This window comes from Astatotilapia calliptera, chromosome 5 (genome assembly GCF_964374335.1).
Source record: "Astatotilapia calliptera chromosome 5, fAstCal68.1, whole genome shotgun sequence".
In the NCBI taxonomy this organism is placed as follows: domain Eukaryota; kingdom Metazoa; phylum Chordata; class Actinopteri; order Cichliformes; family Cichlidae; genus Astatotilapia; species Astatotilapia calliptera.
This window is the reverse complement of record NC_137426.1, coordinates 38885264-38906767: the sequence shown is the minus strand read 5'-3', so window position 1 is coordinate 38906767 and position 21504 is coordinate 38885264. Positions and strand designations below refer to the sequence as shown.

Genomic DNA, 21504 nt, shown 5'->3' with positions numbered 1-21504 from the left:
TGATGATGAAGGCCTCTTAAGAGTTGGGGGACGACTGACAAAGGGCTCCTTACCAGAAGAAATGAAGCATCCCTTTGTTCTTGCAAAGGATCAACATGTAGCAAGTCTCATCCTAAAGCACATTCATCAACAGCTTGGTCATAGCGGTCGTAACCACACCTTATCCACACTAAGGAGAAAATACTGGATCACAAAGGCCAACTCGGCTGTAAGGAAGGTTATCGCAGAATGTAATTTTTGCAGAAAATATCCTGGAAAGGCCTTGGAGCAAAAGATGGCAGATTTACCCAAGGAAAGAATTTTGCCAGATAACCCACCACTCACCAACGTCGGTGAAGTGAAAAGAGGACGAGGTACAGCTAAACGTTATGGAGTCATTTTCACCTGTTTAGCCAGCTGAGCGGTGCACTTGGAAGTGGCTAGCTCTCCAAGCACAGATGCCTGCATAATGCTTTGCGCCGTTTTGTGAGTTGGAGAGGTCAAGTCGCTCGCATCCAATCGGACAATGGAACCAATTTTGTTGGAGCAGACAGAGTTAAGAGAGGCTCTTAAATCGCTGAAACATACCCAAATTGAAGCTGTTTGGAGTTTTAATCCGCCTGGAGCATCACAACATGGTGGAATTTGGGAATGGATAATCCGTATGGTCAGAAAGATTCTGAGATCCGTTCTTCAGCAACAACAGTTGGACGGCGATGGATTAAATACAGTTCAGTGTGAAACTGAAGCAATTTTAAATGACAGACCCATCACAAAGCTTTCTGATGATCCAAAAGCCCCAGAGCCACTTACACCAAATCACATCCTCCTGATTTGACCCTCAGGATATGTATCTGAAGAGAAGATGGAAACAGGCTCAGTACATCTCAGATCTTTGGAAACGATGGCTACGTGAATAGTCGCCTTGGTTACAGGAGAGACAAAAATGGAACCAAAAGAAGAAGAGTCTAAAACCTGGAGATATAGTCATTATAATGGATTCCTCTGCACCACGTGGTTCCTGGCCACTTGGGAGAGTTCTGGAAACCATTCGTGACAAAAATGGACTTGTACGATCTGTACGTTTAAAAACAAAGACTAACGTTCTTGAAAGACCTGTAACTAAACGCCTTGATGCATTTTCAATCATCCAGGTAAGTAAATCTCCAAAAGCTGATTCTGTTCATCTGGACGAGGCGTTTTGTGGCACAAACGTTTCGTCATCATCAGGTGACGTCTTCAGTCTCAGCTGACTGCAGGTTTCAATCTTATAAACAGCACATTTGCATAATGACTGAAACCAGCCCACTGAAGGAACAATGGGCTGGGAGGTCAGTTCCTTAATCGTAATTATGCAAATTCTCATGACCAGCAAGTCACCTGGATGAGTGACGAAACGTTTCTCCCACAAAACGCTACGTCCAGATGAACAGAATCAACTTTTGGAGACCTGTAACTAAACTTTGCCTGTTACATGAGACTGTAGTGTAAAAGTGTATTTAAATGCTCTGTTTACTTGTGTTTATTTATTTGTGTTTATCTTCAGCTCTGCCACCAGCAGCTCATTGTAACGTGCTGTCATGACACGGCTACCTGTCATCTTCCTTTCACGGCTGCTCTTCATTCTGTCCCAGATCACTCTGCTGTGTACAGCGCTCAGTTATCTAAGCTCTAAGTTATACGCCAAAGAGCGACATTTGGAATTTTACATGAATGCAGCTACAGTAACCTCTGTCATGCATCAAGACTAACCTGTCACACTGGGACTCCTGTGGTCCACCAGTGAGTACCAGTAAGAAAGAGACAATCAGTGACTCACGTTCACGTATGTGGACAGCTTCCTCGTCCACTCACTGTGTGAGAAGCACTTTGCAGGCCTGGTGAGAAGCAGAGAGAACACAGATTAATGCACTTTGTATAGTTTATCAGTTTCCACACAGCTTTCCCTCTTCTGTTCAGCTAATGCAGAAGCATGGAGAAGCCTGCACACTGGGTCAGGTTGAAGCTCCCAGTACACAAACCCACTCATGTTTCTGTGGATTTTCCCCAAATAGAGACACAGTTGTTGGGGAGGGAAAAGGATTTATTCAGCCGGTCAGATATTGTACCTACCCTAACAGCGTGTGCACACTCACACACTGTTGTATGCCTGAGGACTTTGTGTGTGTGTTTGTGCTTTCGGAGAGCTCATCTGTGCACCAGGTGCTGCCTTTGGGACTCCAGCATGTTCTTTTCCTTCTTTCTTTGTCTCTTTGTATGAAACATGTACAGTACACAACAACACACACTGTTACACATGGTCTGACTGGTGGACTCTGTGGTAAGCTGAGCTTACACTTCTGTGTTTCACACATGCACTCACCGACCACACTACGAAAACAATCATTGTTATTTATGCTGCCGCGGTTCTGGCTCAGCTTGACCCAGTATTTTGAGTCGCTATGTTTTGGTGTGTTTTTGCATTTTGGATTCTTTCCTTATTATGATGCTGATGATTATGACTCTTTGTTTCAGTTCTTCTTGTTCAGGGATTAGTTCGTAGGTTTTGTGTTCTCATGTTTATTGCAGGTTTAGTTCAGTGTCTAGTCTGTCTCTGTGTCGTGTCTGCGTCTTTGTTTAGTGCTGTCTTGTTTCCTGTTTTACTCTGAAGGTTCATGTTCCTGTCTTATGTCAGTGTTTCTAGCTGTGTCCCCTTCTGTCTCTAATTCCTTGATGACTTCCTCTGTGTATTTTAGCCCAGTGTGTCTTCGTGTCAGTGTCGCGTCGTCTGTTCATGCACCCTGTTATTTCTAGCTGCACGTCATGATTCTAGTCTGCAAGATTCAGTATTGGACATGTTCATAGTCACTTTCTCCAGTCATGTTTGCCTGCACCTTCATGTGCCAGCACCGAGATCTCGTTCACAGTTTCTCATGTCGTGTTCATAGTCTGTCCGCAGTACTTCGTCATAGTTCAGTCCTGGTCTTCGTTTATAGCCTTAGTTACTCCCAGTTTAGGTCTTTAGTTTTCCCATAGTTTGTGGTTTGTTATTTTGCCTTCTGTGTCAGCCCTGATTAAAGGCTCGCTTTGAGCTTAGCACAAGTTTTGCCTCCTGCGTCTGTGTCCGCACCTGGATCCACCAAACACTCTCCACACGGTCTGCCCTCGCGGGCCGTGACAGTATGCATTAGTGATTGTGTCGCCTTCTGTTCCTTTTATATATCACTGACTTGGGTCAAAATGTCTCAGACACAAATTTGCATTCTTATGCTGATGACACAGTTATTTACTGTTATGGATCATCTCTTGCTCAGGCCATTGAAACCCTACAGAAAGCCTTTGTTGCTTTCCAGCATTCACTTATTCAGCTAAAATTAGTTCTCAATGCTGACAAGACTAAGCTAATGTTGTTTTCTAAGTCAAAGAAGGTCCCGGAGCCTATTCCAGTGGTGTCCACCCTTGAAGGAAATGTCATAGAGATGGTTCATGAATATAAATACCTTGGTGTCTGGATTGATGACTCCTTCACCTTTAAACCACATATAGAGAGACTAGTAAAGAAACTGAGACTTAAACTTCGTTTTTTCTTCCGTAATAAACAGTGCTTTTCTTTTGTAGTAAAAAAACGTCTTGTCACTGCAACCTTTATCTGTGTTAGATTATGGTGACATTCTGTATATGAACGCTTCTTCTTCATGTCTTCTAATGTTGGACACGATGTATCATGCTTCCTTGAGGTTTATTACCAACTGTAGATATCTGACCCATCACTGTGATTTGTACTTAAGAGTAAAATGGCCTTCTTTGGCCATTAGAAGACAGGGGCATTGGTACACTTTTATTTACAAAGCTATGCTTGGATTGCTGCCTCCTTATATTTGTACTTTGCTCACAAGGACAAATAGTGGTTCTTACTCCTTACGTTCAAATGATCAGCTGCTGCTGTCTGTTCCCCTTGTCCACACAGAGCTGGGTAAGAAAGCCTTTGTCCACTCTGCGCCTTTTTTGTGGAATCTGTTACAGAAAGACTGGAAACTGACTGAACTGTTGTCTTTAAATGTTTTTAAAACTAAACTCAAAGGCCTACAGGCTGCCTCAATAATGTGTAATTGTTTTGTGTAATTTTAACTTTGTTTGTTCGTATGTATTTGTCTTGAAATGTGCTGCCTCTTGGCCAGGACTCCCTTGAAATAGAGGTTTTTGATCTCAACGGGACATTCCTGGTTAAATAAAGGTTAAATAAAAAAATAAAAAAATAAATAAAATATGTCATTATTCTGCTAATGTTGAAGCACAGCTGTTTCCACCACAGTGGAAAAAATGAAGGCGTGATTGCACAACTGAAACTGGAAATCCATTTTCTTTCTTAATAGCTGCAGGTAGCAGGGTGGAGACCACTGGAGCTGCAGAGAAGATGGCAAGTGTAGCGGTCCAGGTCCACAGAGAGAGACGGGGAGTGTAGCGGTCCAGGTCCACAGAGAGAGACGGGGAGTGTAGCGGTCCAAGTCCACAGAGAGAGACGGCGAGTGTAGTGGTCCAGGTCCACAGAGAGACGGGGAGTGTAGCGGTCCAAGTCCACAGAGAGAGACGGCGAGTGTAGTGGTCCAGGTCCACAGAGAGACGGGGAGTGTAGTGGTCCAGGTCCACAGAGAGAGACGGGGAGTGTAGCGGTCCAAGTCCACAGAGAGAGACGGCGAGTGTAGTGGTCCAGGTCCACAGAGAGACGGGGAGCTGGGTAAAGTCATTTTCCACTGTGGAGGACAAACACTTTCAAACTTGTCCATCACAGCAACACAAACTGCCCCCTTTAAAAAGACTCGATGTGCGGTTCAGTATTGACAGTGACATCACATGAAGTGCATATAAAGTGTGTCTGAATGGCAGAGATGCAGACATGTGTGCATGTGGCACAGAGCCATGGCTCAGTGTCTGAGTGAGCTTGAAGCCGTTTATGATTCTGAACCACAAACAAGCTCAAACTTTGGACTGTTTGACTGATGAAAACCTCCATTATGGCCGTTCATACTCCTCACAGTCATTAAACAATGAACAGTTAAATGACATCACAGTTTTTTACGACTACAGTTACAGAAAGAAAACATAAGCAGGCTAAAGTGAAGAGTCTGGGCAGTGAGCTACCAGAACTTTCTATATTTCACACATTTATTTCTTATCATTTTAGTCCCAGTTAAGATCAGAGTGGCTGTTTGTGGCCAGTGATCTCCATGGAAGCAGCAAAGGCTCCAGAGCAGGCTTTGTAAGCTGAGCATGTACATATGTGAGCTGTGGGGCAGAGGAATGGGCAAACTTACGATTGCTTGTAATAAAGTGAAAATTGCCATTTAATATGTCACCAATATTTCCCATAGTAAGATCAGCTTCTTAGCTTCATGTGAGCTGGGATGGTTTGTACATTATGATGCAGGGCAGACTGAAACATCAACAGGTGAGCAAAGAGTTGATCCAACACAGGCTGCAGGTGTATCATATCCCCACAACTACAGGACGCCACATATTTAATGTGTGGGGAGGAACGTGAGCTAAGAACAAAGGGCCTGGTGTCTCAGAGTTCTGACGTACACGTTCTCATCTTTTTATTCAACAGCAACATTACCTAAAGATTAGCCAGCAGCAAGGCCAAGTCTGCTACAACGAGTAACAGACCTCATGTTATTGTCCTGGGTGGAGTCGAGGAGATGGATGCTCTGCACACCTTACGATTAGACAATTCATCATTAAGCTTGAAACATCCTGAGAACCGAGAACAGTGCTATTTGCTGTTTAATCACATTTTATACTCCAATCAGATCGATTAGCCAGCCATCACCAGCAGCCAGCTTCCCTGTGAAGCTGTCCCTGGTTCACTGTGGACACTGTGGGTGTGTTCAGCCCTCCTGTCTCTCATTTAAATCTGTTTTCATGCAACACAACAGCTCAACAACAAGCAGCGTGGGGTTCACAGTTCAGCATTTCACACACTGTTGCTACAAACTCAACATACAGGAGTATGCACGCACACACACAAAGCTACAGCTGTCGTGACTGTAGCCCCTCTGCAGTGCTGCTGTTGTGCTTTTTGTGTTTGTCGGAAATCAAACCAGTGAATTTGCTGGTCTTCCAGCTGCAGCTCCACTCTGCCTTCTCCCCTCTCCCACTCCTCTTTGTTTCCGTGTTTCCGGTTAAAACTAGGTCATTTTCCAACCCACAGCTCCCACTGAGCGTGACATCCAGATACACACGTATCCCCTGGCAACCACACGTTCACCCTCGACACCCCGTCCAGACTGCGTCCTCGTTTCCTGCACCTTCCTGCAGGTTGTGTTCACTGAGCATGGCGGGCTCTGCAGACACAGCTTTGTTCAGCACACTTCAAACTGTAAGACGTGAAACGTTCTTTACCAGCTTCTAATAAAACAGCCTTTGAACGCGATGATCCTTCTTGTGTATCTGTTAATGTAGAGTCACAGCTGAGTCTAATGTGGAAGGACAAATTATGTTTTCACTGACTATCACAATATGAAAAGTCCCGTCGAGACTGTTTCCAGTTCTGAGGGCAGCTCAAGAGGTAGGGCAGGGCGTCTGCCAATCGGGAGGTCAGTGGTTTGATGAATGATGCTTACACCGTCCATACTGCTGACATCCACTCTTACTGACCTCACCTTTCAGAAAAGGTGGAGTAGCAAAGTCTGCTCTGAGATGATGAATACACCACTCTGCTCTGTGCTGAAGTCCTGACACAACAATTTGAATGAAGCATTTTGCCCATTAACGGGCAATGAGCCTCTCGCATGAGCAGGTTTGGCTCGCTCGTCTTTAGAGAATTGTTTTAATTCGGCCGCACTGAAGAGTGTTTAAGCATGAACAGCCTGTTTAAAGTCATGCCAAAGCATGTCAGTCTACTGAGGAGATCTAGGTCACTCCAAAACCTCCATGTTGGTTTCTCTGGCCATTCAGAGGTAGACTTGCTGGTGCACTGCTGCAAATGTGCTTCAGCTCCAGTGCATGAACTGATGGACACTCACTCGCCTTCAGGACCTATTTGTAAATCATCACACTGACACAAAGATGACGGGTTACTCAGCAGAAGTGTGGGGAGAGTGAGACAGTATAAAATAATCCAGGAGACAAAGCTGTGCCATTTCTGGACTTGGTTCAATTATTATTTATGGTTTTTGGGGAGGTTATGAAATCTGTTCATTGGTTTTCAGTAGCAGTTAGGAAACAACACAAACATCAGACTGCGGGGAAAGCTGGTGACGCAGCGCAGAGGTTAAATTCTTCTCAGGGAAGAATAATCAATAGAAAGCTGAAATCATCGTCTGAACTCATTCATGCTACTCTGCATGTTACTGCACAAACCATGAGCCCAGCATGTCTCCGTTCTCAGCTGAGGGCCTACAGGCTGCAACTGGCTGTAGATTAGAAATGATGTCACTGTCATATAATGACATCACTGGACGGGGAGGGTATAGAGTTCAGAGGTCACGGGGTAAACAGCACGGTGGGGGAGGGAGGAAACATGTGCAGACACACAACAGAAACACACACCTTTTTAGAGCAGTGCTGCGAGTGCTAGACTGTGTATGAGGGACCAGCAGTGATAGACTGAGTAGTGTGTGCACACATGCACACAAACACATGAATAAGGCAGGTGCAGAGAGCTGTACCAGCATCAGCTGTGTCTTTAACAGCAGTGCTGCTGCTGTGATGTCATTATTATGTGATGAGACCAGTTTATGTAGAGACGGGCCTTTTGTTCTGTCTCGTTCCCCTCAAACGAATGCTGGCTCTGACTTTTTCACTCATGTGTTACCTCGGACTATAAAGCACCTGCATGATCGGTGATGTAAATAAAACTAGACTGAATATAGGCCAGGTCACATGGGGTCAGTGCATCCTCACTCCCAGCCAATAACATGTTAACACAGGGGATGTAATCTGTCACGCCACGGACCCTTTTAACGGTGTAAGGAGACACCAGCAGCAGTGCTATGTTTAATGACAGCGCCATACCAGCGGGCAGTCGGGATCAGAACATCAGCATTAAAATAATAATGATAATCAGTGTGGCTGTGATTGTGCTGCACAGAAAGACACTGGAAGTTTTTATTCAAATAGAGTCTAGTTACCATGTGAACCATGTCGACCAGCATTAGGATACATATATGTGCCAGGCAAGTAAAGGTTACATGTGTACCCCCTTTTCTCGGTTTGAAGGTGCAGTCAGTCCTCTGTGCTCAGACCAAGCACCACTGCCACTCAAGTGTTGGAGTAATAATTTTTGATTTTTATTGTGAAGGGGTCGCCACAGCAGCTAGCTCCACCTCTTTGTGTGAGATGGACCCTCAAAGGAAACTGGACAGGTTCTTCTGTAGCACGTGTCTGCTCGACCTGAGCGCATTTACACAGCTGCATCATTCACACAAGCACTTTTTTTAAGTGCTTTCTTAGGCACACACACACTCATGCATTGGAGAGCTTAGTGTCATGCCCAAGGATATCTAGAGCAGCCAGTGGTTGAACCACCAACCTTAGCAGATAGCCCGCTGTACCTCCTGAGCTAAAAACACCTCACATCCCTGTGATGGGATTTTACATTTATCTGTTACTGATTTTCCACTTTTTTAAAGACAGCTTTGGGCTAAACAATGTTCACAGTCAGCCTGTGTGAGGTGTCACAAGGGGACAAATTAATGATGGTAAATTCGATTCTTTTTACTGAATCGAGTTTGAATGAGTCACTCACCGAAGTGAATCGTGTTTGAGTCATATGAGTCACAGAGTCAGTTGCCCAGAGAGTGCAAAAAATATACATTTTTACTCAAACTTAATTTGTTTCTCTTTTCATGTAAATCCTACTGCTAAGATGAGTGATTGAAAAAGAAAAACAACTAGTTTTATAGAGCAAAAAAAAGATTTCTAATGGGAACATTTATTTTATTTATTTTTATTTTATTTTATTAGTATTTTCCTTAAATGTGTTAAATATATATTTTCTCATCTAAATGTCCACTGAGCTGTGAGCCAGGGGGCGGTAATGGACCTTAACGTTGGTTGCCAACCAAGAAGAAGAAGCTGTGAGCCAGGAGGGAGGGGGTGAGTAACTTAAATGTGCTGCTAGCATGTTAGCAGAGCGATGCTACTGTGAACTGAGGAGCTGTTGTCTTGAGGTGAGCTTCTACTCAGGGTTTGTTCTTCATGTTCAGAGCAGAAATGTTTTTGTTAAGAAACTGTCTGTTGTTTTTTTCCACACAATTTTAATTATAAGCTAGATATATTTCTACTAATGGAATTAGTTTGCTAACAGCAACAGGGATGCGTCAGTGAGTCAGTTGGACTTGTGAATCATGATTCACGAGTCCAGTAAAGTGATTCTCGAGTATTGAACGATTCGTTCATGATTCGCGCATCACTAGTACAAATGAGTGATGGGCAAAGGAAGTGACACAGTGTTGTGTCTCTAATGGTACATCCTTAAGTGCACTTCTTTTAGTTCAGTGTGAAATAAGAACATGGTCTGAACTCTGTATCAGTGTAAAACAAACCTGCACTACAGGGAGTGCAGAATTATTAGGCAAATGAGTATTTTGTCCACACCATCCTCTTCATGCATGTTGTCTTACTCCAAGCTGTATAGGCTCTAAAGCCTACTACCAATTAAGCATATTAGGTGATGTGCATCTCTGTAATGAGAAGGGGTGTGGTCTAATGACATCAACACCCTATATCAGGTGTGCATAATTATTAGGCAACGTCCTTTCCTTTGGCAAAATGGGTCAAAAGAAGGACTTGACAGGCTCAGAAAAGTCAAAAATAGTGAGATATCTTGCAGAGGGATGCAGCAGTCTCAAAATTGCAAAGCTTCTGAAGCGTGATCATCGAACAATCAAGCGTTTCATTCAAAATAGTCAACAGGGTCGCAAGAAGCGTGTGGAAAAACCAAGGCACAAAATAACTGCCCATGAACTGAGAAAAGTCAAGCGTGCAGCTGCCAAGATGCCACTTGCCACCAGTTTGGCCATATTTCAGAGCTGCAACATCACTGGAGTGCCCAAAAGCACAAGGTGTGCAATACTCAGAGACATGGCCAAGGTAAGAAAGGCTGAAAGACGACCACCACTGAACAAGACACACAAGCTGAAACGTCAAGACTGGGCCAAGAAATATCTCAAGACTGGCTTTTCTAAGGTTTTATGGACTGATGAAATGAGAGTGAGTCTTGATGGGCCAGATGGATGGGCCCGTGGCTGGATTGGTAAAGGCAGAGAGCTCCAGTCCGACTCAGACGCCAGCAAGGTGGAGGTGGAGTACTGGTTTGGGTTGGTATCATCAAAGATGAGCTTGTGGGGCCTTTTCGGGTTGAGGATGGAGTCAAGCTCAACTCCCAGTCCTACTGCCAGTTTCTGGAAGACACCTTCTTCAAGCAGTGGTACAGGAAGAAGTCTGCATCCTTCAAGAAAAACATGATTTTCATGCAGGACAATGCTCCATCACACGCGTCCAAGTACTCCACAGCGTGGCTGGCAAGAAAGGGTATAAAAGAAGAAAAACTAATGACATGGCCTCCTTGTTCACCTGATCTGAACCCCATTGAGAACCTGTGGTCCATCATCAAATGTGAGATTTACAAGGAGGTAAAACAGTACACCTCTCTGAACAGTGTCTGGGAGGCTGTGGTTGCTGCTGCACGCAATGTTGATGGTGAACAGATCAAAACACTGACAGAATCCATGGATGGCAGGCTTTTGAGTGTCCTTGCAAAGAAAGGTGGCTATATTGGTCGCTGATTTGTTTTTGTTTTGTTTTTGAATGTCAGAAATGTATATTTGTGAATGTGGAGATGTTATATTGGTTTCACTGGTAAAAATAAATCATTGAAATGGGTATATATTTGTTTTTTGTTAAGTTGCCTAATAATTATGCACAGTAATAGTCACCTGCACACACAGATATCCCCCTAAAATAACTAAAACTAAAAACAAACTAAAAACTACTTCCACAAACATTCAGCTTTGATATTAATGAGTTTTTTGGGTTCATTGAGAACATGGTTGTTGTTCAATAATAAAATTATTCCTCAAAAATACAACTTGCCTAATAATTCTGCACTCCCTGTATAGATTTCTGCTGATGCTGACAGGCTGCCCTTATCAACAACAGTACAATGTGTTAGAAAAACACACAAGACTGAGATAAGCCGAACAACCAGCAAGAAGCCATGGTGTCAACCTCTCCCCAAACTGTAAGCCTAAGCTGGCTCGTACACTGCAAGACCAGGAAATAAAAGAGGCAGACGGAGCCCGGTCAACGATCACACCCACAGATATGATGGAGGCAGACAGTGAGGGTGGGGGTGTTAGAGACAGAGACGGGACCCGTGAAAAGCAACAACAGACAAAGAAGATGTGGTGTGAGAAAGCAAAGAAGCGATGCAGAAACAACACGTGTGTCCTGGAAATGCTGTAACATGCCAGGTGACTGAAAAACACGAGACCATCCTGAGGAGGCTCAGAGGACACTTCCACTTCTTTTCTGCTTTTAGAACCACCTCACTCCATTTCTCAAAGGTTTAAACAACAGTTTCTGCTCCTGAACTTTGGTCTCCTTGTCATCTCTTAGCTGATTTTTATTTCACATCAGCAGAAGCTGGTTTGCTTTTATAGTTTAGCCTTTAACCTTTTATTAGTGAGATAGCTGAACCAGCCCACTGATGTGTGTGTTATGATGAATATTCTGACTGCATAAATAATAAATGGCTTCATTACTTTGTATTGAAGTAAACTGAGACGTGGAACAGGAAGCTACATCGCAGGCTGAGGTTCAGTGTGTTGCCTGAGGACGCTAACATGTGGACAGACCCTCAAGCCTCCAACGGTGCCCCAGGGTGAATCAGGCACTGCATGCAGCCCAAATCCACTGTTTCCTTGTGCATTTGGAGCCTATCGAGCCATCAATGGGACGACTGGGATAAACCCAGTCTACCTCTGTGTGAATGTTGGAGCCGTCTGCAGCGACACCTTCTTTGTTTAACATGCTTCTACAATGCTTTACTCATCATTCAGCTCCATGTGAAACACTGCAGCCCTGCAGCTGACAGCCACGTCACACTAAAGTCACTTTGGTCGGTTTTAATTATTTGTATAACATATATATGTAATATAAACCTGGGGGTGAAAACAGCTGTTTGAGAGCAAGTCCTTAAACGACACCACAGACGAACCAGCAGCCGTTGATGACCATCCACTGCTCAGATATGTGTTTGTACGCTGCAGACATGAAGGGGCAGACACAATAACTTATTTGTGATTACTTTTATTTGAAACCATAAAATCCTTCATGCAACAAAGCAGTCACATGTAGCTGGTTCCAGTAAAGCTTTCTATTATGGGAATGAGACTTCCTCACTGGTGCTTTGTTCTACAGTACACCCATGCAATGCCCAGTTCTCCACAGTACTTCATTTATTATATGTAGACCATAAGAACCTCTTCATAGGATCTACATGTGAGAAATTATCTTCAGCTAGTCTTTTCAGCTTAGCGACAAACAGGCTTAGTGCTTTAAACATGGGGCTCGTGCTGCGCCTGCCTGACACACGGGTCTACATACCACAGACGCTTTGAACAAGTGTCTGTGGGACACAGATGCACTCCTTTAAAGCACGAGGTTTGTGTCCTATTTTAAGAACAGGAAATGAGCCGTCGACAGTGCTTCACACATGCAGCCACAGAAACATCTGTGTGTGTCCAGACATAATGTTTCTTTGTGCCAGAAGAAATGAAAGTGTGCTCTCTGTCTCACTCTTATATCACTCCACATCAACAATCACCATCCCCATCGTGTTGTCAGTTAACTCCACCTCTATCTTCCTTTGTCGTACTCTTGTTCTGTAGACGATCTCTCTGCATCTTTCTGACTCTTACAGTCATCCCCATCCTTCTCCTATTGTTCCCTATCATTGTTCCCTCGATCCATTAATCCATGTGTTCTATCTTTTCCTCCACGTCTCCATGAAGCATTGCAGCAGGTCAGTTTGTCACCTCATTACCACATCTGGATCTCACTTTGCACTCACACACACACACCACCTATACAAAGAAAACACTACCCCCTTTCCCCCTCTCATCTGCCTTTTGAACCTCCTTTTTTTCTCTCTTGTTTTTGTCCAATGAGAAAGCTGTCTGGTCACCAGGGCTCCTTAGCAACAGTCCCACTAGAGGAAAGAGGAATGAAGGAGGTAGGGAATAGGAACAAAGGATGAGAGTGGTGGGGTGATGAGGGTAAGAAGGGATGACGATGAGGAGGAGCTGAACAGGAAAATCAGCCCCTGCAGGAGTGTGAAGCTGGAGATGTGTGTGCTGTTATTTGTGTGTGTGTGTGGGGGGGGCAGAACTGCATGAATAAAGTGTGAGAGTGGGGGCATGGGGCATGTGTGGCTTCGGCTTTCCATGCTTGTGTCTCAAAGTACATGAAGATAAGACGGCGATGCCACGATTGGGTCCAACTGAATCAAAAACAACAGAATAAATCCTGGTTTGTAAATCTCACCTGCATTAGAGGACTACCTGTGGTATGACATCAGCAGCCAATGAGCATGTTCATCTCAACACTGGACTGTCCATGTTTTACATTATGTGTGGTCAGTGTTGGGGAGTAACAGAGTACATGTACCGCCGTCACGTATTTAAAATATAAGACATGAGTAACTGTATTCTGTTACAGTTACCGTTTAAAAAGGTGGTAATCAGAATACAGTTACTTTGATGAAATAAATGGATTACACGGCGGTCTTTTCCTGTTACATATGTTAGGCTGTCCCCTCTCTGTTTTTGGTTTCCACGCCGGTGGAAACCCAAACAAAACACGCATTCAGAGGCTCTGATGTCTGTGTCTCAGTCTCGCGGCCCATGTTACCTCTACTTGCGGCCTGCATAATGACGTGAAGAAATATTTTCAATAATTATTATTTAAAAAATGATTTAATATGAAGGCAACAGGAAGTGTTACAGGCATCGCCTTAAAGCATGCAGCCTGATGGGCAGTGTAGTCCGTGCTGCAGGGAGGATGGACTGCTGTACCCGTGATGTGTCTGTGAGGAGGGAGAGAAAGGAAAAGTAGGAGCTGTCACCGAGCAGAAACGGGAGCTGGAAGCATGTAAATATAATAATAACCACTGCAGCCAAACAGAGAGCCTGACGAGCCCAGCTGTAAGTAAGCTGTTAAGACTCGACTGTACACTGTGTTCCTGTTTTCCTCTGAAACAATAAGTTCTGTTGGAGCCTTTCGACGTCTCTCTCTGTCTCTGCTAGCAAAGTGACCCAGACAACAAAGTAAAGCTAGTTTTCAGCTACGAGCCCGACACGAACCAGACGTATCAGCCAGAGGTCCCTTTACTACGGCTCGGAGCCGCGGACCTGTTTTATATACGCGCGCTGAATAGTTTTCTATATGAGATCGCTGCAAAAAGTGCAGCCTTACCTAATGTCCACCTACTGTTACTCATTATATTAAGATTTAAACATCTAGCTGGTGTTGGTGTGGAGAGTAACCTTCAGTAATAGTAATAAATCACACAGCAATAGTGCATTCATGTAGTTGTAAACAGCATGATAATATATTAAGTAATCCAAAGTATTCAGAATACGTTACTGTCATTGAGTAACATTACATTACAAAATACATTTGGGGCATGTAATCTGTAATCTGTAGTAGGGCTGGGCGATATGGCCTAAAATCCATATCACGGTATAATTTGAAGCACGTGCGGTAACGATATATATCGCAATATATTCTTTTCTTCTGTATAACGTATTTTCCACACTATAAGCACACTTAAAATACTTTAATTTTCTCAAAAATCGAGAGTGGGCCTTATGTATGAATTCTGGTTGTGCTTACTGACTGTTAAAAACGTTTTAGTACAACTTTGGTAAGCCGCACTGCTTGATGGATTGTCAGAGCATTACGGCGGCTGTGGTGAGGAGCTTCACGGAGTAATCTGGGCCCTAAACCAGTGTTGCCAACTTAGCGACTTTGTCGCTCTATTTAGCGAGTTTTCAGACCCTCTTAGCGACTTTTTTTCTAAAAAGCGACTAGCGACAAATCTGGTGACTTTCTGGCGTTATTAGGATGGTTTTTTTACTCACTTTATGTCTCTTCCACGATGTTATTTCTCTCTCCAACAACGTAGGTTACAATTACATTAGCATGGCCAATTATGCAAATTAGGCGATGACATCATTTAGCGACTTCTAGCGACTTTTAGGACAGCAAATAGCGATTTTCCTTACTGAGGAGTTGGCAACACTGTCCTAAACTCCGTCAACTTCAGGTCCCAAAGTCAAACGAACACTGAGAGTTAAAAACAGTCTAAATTCTTTCATCTTTAATTAAATCATCAGCGTTGCTGCTTTACCAGGTGTAACAATTAAGTTTAACATCCAGGCATCCATGAAAACAGAATTTATTAAATTTAACGGAGTTAGAAGTTAGCAGGAAGTTAGCTCGCTAGTTTCGCTAGTTACCTAAACATGATATAGCATGTTCTGACTGAGAGATTTCTGAAAAAATTCAAACGTACAGCTCTGCTATCACTTCCAACATAAATGAAGACAGGAAACTAAACAGCAGTGACGTTTGTAGGGTTACTGAAGTTGGGCTAGCTGGTATATAATGATGTGCTACGTGATCGCTAGCGACACAGCTATGTTAGCATAATATAAACATGTAGTGGAATACATTTTAAAAGTAACCTTCCCAACACTGTGTGTGGTGATTGCATGTGTTAGAGCATTCAGTGAGATAAAACTAGACAATAACAAATAAAGAGAAGCAGTAAAAAAGCCAGTATCTGAAGGTCAGAGTAAAAGCAGAGCGGTGTGTGTGCTGCTCTGTGAACATGTCCACCAGGCCTAATTTGCCAGCATGGCCCCATCTGCCTTGAGGTTACTGTGGCTAATAAAGCCATTCTGCTACGTCTGATCTGCTCTGCAGCCTCACACAGACACATGGACATGCACACAGTTGTCATTTGTCTGGCATAATTACACCATTACCAAATTTAATTTCCGCAGGTCCCCCTCCCTCCATTTGTGTTTTTTTCCTCCAGCAAAATGGGGTTAAATGTGTGTGTGTGAGCTGGCCTCTAACAGCCAGTCTTCCTCTGGCACTGTGGTGACCATGGTGAGTTAGTAAGATGTGCCCACATGTATGTATGTGATTATAAAATACTGTGGGGCTGTTGGAGCTGCAGACAAAGCACACATACACTCAAAATAACACGATATAAAAGTAATCAGTAATACCAATAGCATCGTTCTGTGAAGCATCTATGAAGCTACAAGCCCAGCACTGAGTCAGCCTCACTAAAGTCTATAAGCCTGCGACATACAGAGGAAGCCACAGGTCCTCACACAGCATCAACTATGTACATATATCACAACCACACTACACTGGGACTGCATATTTTCAACACATAAGTGGTAATTATATTTCATTACAGAAATCCAAATGACTCACCCATCACATCTTTGTCTTACTCAATAGTTAAAGAAAATGTGTACTGCATGAATAAGGTAAGCAACTTGAACCTAATGCACTGAATATGTAAGCATGCTGATTAATGTGGAGGCAGGGTCAGTTTGGGCTTGTGCCGTCTGGGCCCTGGGGCACTGCCCCAGCTGCTGCATCACAACCTACCCCTTTGCTATGCCTGACCTGTTTTCTAGTAGTTTTCTGCATTCAAGTATATATGCAAATATGTGCAAGTATATATCAAGCAGTTTGTCACATTTCAGCCTCCAAACACTCTCTGATAAACTCCCCTTATTAGGCTTCCTGGTTTTTATTTGCAAGGTTAGATTTGTGTGCAAGCGAACAGTTAGCTAGCTCTGATAGATGCCAGCTCACGCTAAACCAAAGACTGATGCAGATGCACGTAATTAAACTACGAGCAACATAGGAGTTCTACGTTTTTGGCAAAAACATGCAGATTTGGTTCAGAATGATTTCTGCTGATTAAATAATGATTTTACTATACTTCCTTTATCTTTTCATTGTCTAAGTATGACATCTACTCTTACCAGTAGCAATGTAGAAACAGAAAATACTGAGCAGAAATGAGTTAATGCTATTGGTGCAGCCCCAGGCCCCCTTGGTCACCTCTGCATTAGTATGGCGTTATTTTTGTGCCACTATTCTGAGCGCACGTAAACAAAAAGTTTGCAGGTGCAAGTGTTGCATTTTGAGGAGAAATTTATTTTGAGCGAAGAAAAGCTGAATTTGAGTGAACAAACTTCATTGCTGCGTGCAAAAAATGTATTTCAGTGTTTGCTATTATCCACACACACACACACACACACACACACACACACACACACACTCTCTCACTCAGTTTTTGCATTTGCGCTCACTCGCAATGTGTTGGTCGCGCTCTCAACATTTCTGCCCGTGCGCGCTCAACTCTTTCTCTACACCGTTATATTTGTGCCACAAAACCAGCCAATCACAGACTTGGATGCAAAAATATCTGATTGGCTGGTCTGGTCTCCAATCAGCTCGAAATGACGAAATGCAATATCCCAGAATGCATTTCATCCAAAACTCAAACGAGGCAGTGGCGGAGGAACACAGAGGGGCGGAGTTTGAAATATTACTCTTTCTGGGTCACAAAATAAACTTTTGAGATATTTTCATGTGAGAATGTTTCTGTGTGAACTTCAAATACCTGCTCGATTCATCAGGACATCACATATTTGCAAAGTTGCTCTAACCTTTTCAGAGATGCATGTTACCCACCAGCTGACCGGGTCACTCGGGTTAAACATAATATAAAAGGCTGAACTGACAAAACCACCACCAGGTGTTACAGGAAAAACCATAAAGCCTTTGAACTAAAACAAACGCCGTGGTGACAGTGATGTACACTGTTGTTGGTATATATGTATGATTTGTATCACCTTCATGTTTCCACACCGATATCATGACCAGCAGCTTTACAGCTGTGGCTCCAGCAAACATCAGCTGATACTAGAAATTAATATAAAATAAATTCTAACAACAGCTGATCAAACTTAAACGTGCTGCTGTTTAGTGCGACATCCACTGGTTTCCTCTTTCTGGCTCAAAGTGGGCGATAAACAAGAGAGACAATCAGCTGCTCATTGATCAGTTTCAGGATTGAAGTAGCAACAGGAGAGGACAGAATAACTCCAGCTTTGTGTCTTTTTCATTGTAGCTGAAGTCCGGGACGAATCGCGTTCCTTTTCCTCTCAATACAGATGTGTTGTAATTGGTCCAGCCCAGAGTTGATCATGACCAACTGGCTAATCCACCACCTTTCATTGTTTATACCGTTACAAAGAAAAACACACAAACATAAAAATGAAAAATCACCATCAGCCCACCGAGCAAATGTCCGGGATGCCCAATGGCCAGTCCAGCTGTGCGGTCAGCTGGTGGGTAACATGCATCTCTGAAAAGGTTAGAGCAACTTTGCAAATATGTGATGTCCTGATGAATCGAGCAGATATTTGATGTTTACACAGAAACATTCTCACATGAAAATATCTCAAAAGTTTATTTTGTGACCCAGAAAGAATAATATTTCAAACTCCGCCCCTCTGTGTTCCTCCGCCACTGCCTCGTTTGAGTTTTGGATGAAATGCATTCTGGGATATTGCATTTCGTCATTTCGAGCTGATTGGAGACCAGACCAGCCAATCAGATATTTTTGCATCCAAGTCTGTGATTGGCTGGTTTTGTGGCACAAATATAACGGTGTAGAGAAAGAGTTGAGCGTGCATGGGCAGAAATGTTGAGAGCGCGACCGACACGACACATTGCGAGTGAGCGCAAATGCAAAAACTGAGCGAGAGGGGCTGCTGTTGTGTGTGTGTGTGTGTGTGTGTGTGTGTGTGTGTGTGTGTGTGTGTGTGTGGATAATAGCAAACACTGAAATACATTTTTTGCACGCAGGAATGAATTTTGTTCACTCAAATTCAGCTTTTCTTCGCTCAAAATAAATTTCTCCTCAAAATACAACACTTGCACCTGCAAATGTTTTTACGTGCGCTCAAACATTTTTTACGTGCGCTCAGAATAGTGGCACAACAATAAGGCCATACATTAAACCCTCACTGAAGAGGTTTTCTAGCACATCATCACCTGTCCTAACTAACAGCAGGGCAGGATGTGGAGAGTGCAGATGCACGACGTGCCTTTCATGTGGTCATGTTGTTAGGTGACCCACAAAAACAGGTTGTTGTGTGTTGTTACAGTGCTAATAGATGAAGGGGGGGATGATACTGACTTCATCACATTTCTAAACACTTTATATCTTTTATCTGATAAATACATAGATCACTATATAATACAATGCATTATATACTGTACCCTCTAACAGAATGCTGGGACATTGTGAAGCTTCTCCTCACTAAGGTGAAGCACACACTCACAATGTCTGATAGGAAGTTTTGGTTTTGTTATGCTTTTATTTTGAAGTCCACTAACCACTGTCTCTTCTTAAGGTCAACTTCCTGAAGGCCAGATGGAGTGCACACATGATTACGGACTAATGATGTTCACCTGATGGGAATTCCCTGATTACCCACTGTCAGTGGGGTGAACCATTAGAGCTGGAGGGAGGGGTTGACATGGTGTTAACATGAGTGCAGTACTTGCTGCAGTGTGTAGCCACCAGCTCCTCTTCCAGATACACTGCAAGTATACAGCACGCAGTGTTTTAGTGAACGAGTGAGTATACCAGCTGTACTGTGGAGGAACAGCTAGCTGTGCTAATGCTACTGATAACGACAAACCTTGTGCGTGTGTTGTTTTTCATAGACATAAAGCTGGTGTATGACTCGTACCATTACGTTCAGCTACACCAGTACAAAGACACAGATATAGGTTTTTTTATTCAAAGCATATTTTGCTGATGAGTACTCATCCAGCCCCACTGTCTACACACACCTGTACAGGTAACGAGCAGATTTAGCTGTATGCCAGGACTAAACTGATGCAGCACGGAGAAGCACAGCCAGAGAGTATGAACATGGTGATATGGTTCCAGCTCTGACTGATACTGTCAGTGACGATTAGTAAAGACACACTACAGCCCTCTGTATATAATCACAGCTTGTGTAATCTCCTTTGTAGTTGTATTAGGTAACAAGGAAATATGTGGCTCCATAATTGAGTGGTTTCAGCTGGAGATACAAATCCACTTTTGGAGTGCATCAGAGCACGTGGTGTAAAATCTGCCAAATGAAAACACGTGGAGCTACCTGTTGTGACAGGACGAGGTCAAAGGCAGCTTCGTTTGTCACACAGGCCCTCTGGGTCCCTGAGAAGCCTGTAACTTGTGATGTACACACAACAAGAACCTACAGTAGTAAACTGAAAGCAGACACACGTTCCTCTGCATCCCGTTAAGAGCACGATTTGTATGTGACGTCTTTGAGCATTGTTCTTTGGAGTCCTGATCACACAGTGACAATTTGTTCTGATCTTGTCCCTTTGGCCATGAAAGGAGGGGGTGGAGAAAGAGCGAGGGGGGATGGGCGGTGGTTAGCATGAGACCAAATATTTGCAGTGAAAGGCCCGTCATTGTCCATTAGACTTTCTCTCCTTTCTGCTCTCTGGGTGCATTAACCTCTTCTTCAACAATGCTCCCGAACAAAGGAAGTACTGTATGTGTTTATGTGTGCGCCTGAGTTTGTGTGTGTGCGTTTGCTTTTCTGCCACGCCCACACACTGTCCATCCCCTGCATCAACACACACACACACACACACACATATACTAGTCTGTCTGCCACAGATGATCAGAAAAATATTGACTGTTGTCTTGTGTGCACATCAGTCATCGCCCAGCATGTGTGTGTTTGTTGGGTTGTACTTAAATATATTTACTAAGATGTGCTTCATTCACAGCAGTTATGGTCTGATGTGCTCTCTTTAAACCAGCGGTGCGCAGCCTCTTGTGCTCCACAGACGGTTTAACGTCAGACCGTCACGGAGCGGCCTTTAAGGTGTGGCGGACAAATGCAACAACAAAACGATACGACCGAGAGAACCGCGGCGGTATTTTGTAAATATAACGGTAAACGTGAATTCACTGTCTGTTAGCAGCGTGCTGCTGAAACGCGCCAACACTGACGGTAACGTCCTCCTCTCTGCCCCTTAATGCTCTCTGGTCGCTATAGTAACGGGTACATATTTCTTTCAAGATAAGACGCACCTACAAAACAAATATAAAGTACATGAAAATATATACTTCACCGTAATGCTAAATCGATGAGAGCCCTGTGCTTGTTTCTCTGCACCGAGGCGCTCACACCTGGGTATAGTTGGGGGCGATGACTTGATTTAGTTTTTCTTTGCCACCAAAGAAAAAAAAAACAGAACGTTATTCATAACGCAGGGGGAAAGACCCAGGGAAACCGAGTTAACGATAAACCCCCTGGAAACCATACATTTCACACCCGAGCCTCAACTCTCGCAGCCCGGGGGGGGGACGGCTGCTTTAGACTGTAATGTGGTCGATGC

General features: G+C 43.6%; 1 protein-coding gene and 1 long non-coding RNA gene across 29 annotated transcripts in view; one reads left to right on the top strand and one right to left on the bottom strand.

Annotated features, from left to right (window-relative positions):
* nfasca (neurofascin homolog (chicken) a) overlaps positions 1-21504 on the bottom strand; it is a 156401-nt gene that overhangs the window by 83104 nt on the left and 51793 nt on the right. For 25 of the 27 annotated variants that reach the window (XR_013909080.1, XR_013909081.1, XR_013909078.1 and 22 more), the window contains exon 3: positions 1799-1856. The gene's annotated coding sequence lies outside the window, so the exon portion shown is untranslated. Of the gene's footprint in view, positions 1-1731; positions 1857-21504 lie in introns of all 27 variants that reach the window. The other 2 variants (XM_080301467.1, XM_026169158.2) reach the window with 1 other exon arrangement.
* Positions 8891-11727, top strand: LOC113023098 (uncharacterized). Of its 2 annotated transcripts, none has more exons than XR_003272502.2 (2): positions 8891-9128; positions 11119-11727. It is a non-coding gene; the product is annotated as an uncharacterized LOC113023098 (long non-coding RNA). The 2 variants fall into 2 exon arrangements; XR_003272501.2 differs by having other exon boundaries at positions 11079-11727.